The following is a 5,000-nucleotide window of genomic DNA, read 5'->3' as shown; positions in this document are numbered from 1 at the left end:
ATTTTTATTTCATTATTTTATCTGCTTTCTCTTTCTTCATCAGCTTTGTTTACGGGCTGTAACTCCCATGTTCACTCGTATGTACACGAGTGGGCTTTTACGTGTATAAACGTTTCTACCCCGCCATGTAGGCAGCCATACTCTGTTTTCGGGTGTTTTTTTTTTTTTTTTTTTTTTTTTTTGTCAATTCATCTACTTATTTATTTGTAAAAGATGAACGGCGGCTGACATTCAGTTGCATTTCATGTCACTGAGGTGACAGCACCTTCGGTGACGAGGCCACCAGTCAGCAGTATTCAAGAAGCTGGGGTCAGTAACAATGGGGTTTTACGCCCACACACACACACATCAGGAAGTGATGGTGTATTGGTACTGCGGTTACAGGATAACTATCTCTAGATAGTGGAGTAGATGGGATGGGTGTTGGGGGATGTGTGTGTGTGTGTGTGTGTGTGTGTGTGTGTGTGTGTGCGTGCGTGCGTGCGTGTGTGCGTGCGTGCGTGCGTGTGTGTGTGTGTGGTCAATCTAACACTACGTTGATATCACTCGAACGAAAAAAACTACTTTAACTCCCTTGACTCCTGCACCGTGCTGAATGACATCAGTGTAACGTGCATCTGAGGTGCATTTACACGTTCTTGTGTACTTAAAAAGAAAGAAGTGTAATTGGTTCTGTTGAACCAAGGCAATGCGGTCCCCTGTGGAGAAGTCCATACAGATAATAGTGACTGACATCCTGACATGTGTAACCTTACCTTACCTAAGTGAGGCCACCGCTCTCTCCACTGACCTGTTGATTGCAGTCACGGGGTTAATGATCATTCTACTGAGTAAAATGTAATGCGATTCCAAGCAGAAGAAGAAAATCCGCGTAAAAGAATGGTAACGGACAACCTGACTTTTTAGTTCAGCCTTATCGCAGCGAGGTGACCGCGCTTCACTGACAAGCAGACTCAATTGACAGCACTCAAAAGTTAATAGGACCCCCCCCCCCCCACACACACTCCCCCCCCCCCCCACACACACTCCTCCAATAACCCTCTCTTCATCTCCTCCACAGAAACTTTTTCTTTCAAGTTCTGCACCTGTGGTTCGAACTCAAACACCATTTGGACTGCTAGGTCGGTTTGCTCTGTCATTGATTTATACTTCAGTGGCTTTATGCCGATCAGAACGTTAACACGTTAACTCACTCAGTACGGCCAGTCCTCTCTTCTCCTCTACACAGACCCCTCGGATGTCCAGTGGGTGTCTGAATGACCCAACCTTTAGCTTCCGTCGTCAGAATTGTGGTATTCTTTGTCAACATTCACCTCTTCAGTATAAGAGCCTTCCGCTTGCAATATTGTGATACTGGTAACTGGGGTGAAACGCTGTTAAAGTCGTCTCTTTTCGCCGTTCGTATGGAGAGAGTTAATGCCACAGGTTCCGTTACGGACATGACACAGGTGCATTTGTGGAGAAAGTGTGTGTGTTTTTTATATCTCGGAAAAGGGGGTTGTGGTGGTGAAAAGGGGCACCAGGCTGTAGATTCCTTGGTTTAAAAGAGAGAAGAATAAATTGAAAAGAACAGCAGTGGTCAAAGCTGACCCAGGACGGGTCTCTCTCATTCACACGTTCATCCCAATTTCGCTTATCCATCTTCTTCTGAATGAAAAGCTTGTTTCTGCATCGTCGCCAAAAGCAAAGAGATGGTTACTTATATCAAAGTGTGTGTGTGCGTGTATGTTAGTGTTAGTGTGTGTGTGTGTGTGTGTGTGTGTGTGTGTGTGTGCGTGCGTGCGTGAGTGTGTGTGTCCATACATGCGTCCGTGTGTGTGTGTGTGTGTGTGTGTGTGTGTGTGTGTGTGCGTGCGTGCGTGCGTGCGTTCATGCATGCACACACACATACACAAACACACAAAGACACAGACTTACAGACAGACAGACAAAGGGACTGAAGGCTCAGAAAGTCGACGAACTGATCAAGATGCCACAGTCAAACAGATCGCCGTGGGAGGTCGCGAGCTTTCCCTCTTCTTGTCTCTGGTTCTACTTTCCAGGGGGTGAACATTTGACACGCCTGCATCATGGGGAGCTGCCAGCCTGTGAAACGAAGCAACAATCGTCTCCACCTCCACCTTCACTTCCCCTGCCACCACTCGGCTCCCCCACCCCCACCCCCCTGCTCCGACCCTCAGCCCCTTCACCCCTTTCCCCCTTCCTCCATTCTCAACGCCCCCTCCACCCCCCCCCACCACCCCCCAGCCCCCACTTCCCTTCCACAAAACAAAAGCTCTCTCGATCTCACTCCACGAAAACACTTTACTACCCATTCCCTATCCATGTATCTCCGTGATATATATATATATATATATATATATATATATATATATATATATATATATATATAAAATTATGTCTATGCCATGCGTATTCATCTGTATCAGACCCTCTGTCTGTCTGTCTGTCTGTCTATACATTATATTTCCCCTTTTCATGAGGACAGGGTGAAAACAAGCCATTTGTGCTCATTCCTTTTTCCCTCAATAAGAACAGGTTCCTTCGTTCGTTATCTCTCTCTCTCTGTCTCTCTCTGTCTCTGTCTCTCTCTCTCTCTCTGTGTCTCTCTCTCTCTCTGTCTGTCTCTGTCTGTCTCTCTCTCCTACCCTATTGTCCTCGTCGTGATTCATCTATCGCTTGTGTAATTTTGACGTTGGTGTTGTGAACTGACTCTCGCTTCTTTTATTTTTTATTTTTATTTTCTCTCAATTATTATTCTTGCCCAGAGGGCCGGATGTAAACAAGTACTTTGTGCTTACTCCTTTACCCTCGTAAAATAAAATTTATTTCGTTCGTTCGGTCGTCCCTATATACATGCCTATTTATGCATTTTCAATAATTAATTTATTCATTACTCGAAAAAAAAAAGAAAAAAAAAAGAAAAAAAAAGAAAAAAAGGCTATAGGTCGCTTAGCCTTTTAAGGACATCTGGGCAGTGAATTCATTTTCAATGCAGGGCTCGGCATAGGAAGTCAGTGAGTTCATATACACTGTGTCCCGGGCTCGGCATAGGAAGGCGGGGCCCAATCCTCTCCTTCCGCCGTCTTTAACCCTTTCCAACCCAAGTGAGGTACCCATTTACATCTGGACGGCGTGAAGAAAATCGGAGAAACAGTGCCTTTCCCAAGGGCACAACACCATGCCTACACAGGGCCTCGAACCCTGATCACTGGTGAAGAATGGAAATGATCAGAAGAAAACGACAGAAAAAAAAGCAAACAAAAAAACAACAACCCAAGCTGGGAATCTTTTTCCTCCTCCACGTAAGAAGTACATAGCTTGCTTAGCCTTTCCCTAGCTTTTCAAGTTTCTTCTTCTTCTTCTTCTTCTTCTGCGTTCGTGGGCTGCAACTCCCACGTTCACTCGCATATACGCGAGTTGGCTTTTACGTGTATGACCGTTTTTAACCCGCCATGTAGGCAGCCATACTCCGCTTTCGGGGGTGCTTTTCGAGTTGAACTATACTGTTTTCTTGGTTGTTAACGTTGCAAACGTTTCTGTCGAGTTGAATGCCGATTTTTTTTTTTAAGTTTATCTTTTTCGTTTATTACTCACGGGCCAAAAAGGACATTATCAGGACAAAGTCAAATTGCAAATGTCGGTTCTGTAGATGAAACAAAACAAAACAACAACAACAACAGCAACAAAAAGAACACCAAAATTAAAACTAAGTAAAAAGAAGACCACCTTCTGGAAAAGAAAGTTATTCCACACAAGCAGTGTCACATTCATTCACATAATCCCAGGCCATTCCTCTTAAAGTTGACCATTAATTTTGCATCTGAGGATTGAAAGACTAAAATAAACAAAAGAACGATTATACACAGTAAACAATTTTATGTATAATAACAGGAATGCTCGAAGCTAACAGACGTCTCCAAAGAAAAAAAAAAGAAAAAGAAAAAAGAAAAAAAAAGTGTAACATGTAAGAGAGTCTTATTTTCACAAAATAAAATAACAAAAAAAGTGTAACATGTAAGAGAGTCTGATTTTCACAAAATAAAATAACAACAAACAAACAAATAAAAAAAACACCCAAAACAAACAAAAAAACAAATAGTGTAACATGTAAGAGAGTCTGATTTTCACACACACACACACACACACACACACACAAAACCCCACCAAAAACCCAAACAAATAGTGTGACATGTAAGAGTGTCCGATTTCCAAGTCCAGAAAAAGACAAAAAGAAAAAAGTATTCAAGGGTAAGGGGTATGGGGGTGGAGTTCTTGGTTGTTAACGTTTTAAACAGTTCATCCGAACTGAAGTCCAAAGAATCATTCTTCTTCTTATTCTTCTTGCTGTTTGCCAAGCCAACGTTACAAACGTCCCTGTCAACTTGAACCTTACATTTTCTTCTTCCTTATCAGAATTGCAAAGCAAAGAGTTCATTCGTTTCTTAACTAATCTCTAGTTTCAGTTTTCCGTTTCACTGAAGGAGGTGTCAAAGCATGGGGGATGATCCATACAGGCTACACCACATCTGCTTTGGTGAAAAAAGGAGGAGGGGGAAGGGGATGAGGGGGAGGGGAGGAGGGAGGGGGTGAGCAGGTGCCTGATCATCACATGAACCCTACGCGCTGTTCAGACCATGAGAACAAGCTTGGCATAATTTTTCGTGTAAAATATTGACATCTTCTTCTTCTTCTTCTTTGTTCGTGGGCTGCAACTCCCACGTTCAATCGTATGTACACGAGTGGGCTTTCACGTGTATGACCATTTTTACCCCGCCATGTAGGCAGCCATACTCCGCTTTCGGAGGTGTGTATGCTGGGTATGTTCTAGTTTCCATAACCCAACGAACGCTGACATGGATTAAAGGATATTCAACGTGCGTATTTGATCTTCTGCTTGCGTATACACACGAAGGGAGTTCAGGCACAAGCAGGTCTGCACATGTGTTGACCTGGGAGATCGGAAAAATCTCCACCTTTACCCACCAGGCGCCGTTACC

Source organism: Babylonia areolata, chromosome 24, assembly GCF_041734735.1.
Source record: "Babylonia areolata isolate BAREFJ2019XMU chromosome 24, ASM4173473v1, whole genome shotgun sequence".
In the NCBI taxonomy this organism is placed as follows: Eukaryota; Metazoa; Mollusca; class Gastropoda; order Neogastropoda; family Buccinidae; genus Babylonia; species Babylonia areolata.
Note: the sequence above shows the minus strand (reverse complement) of the source record.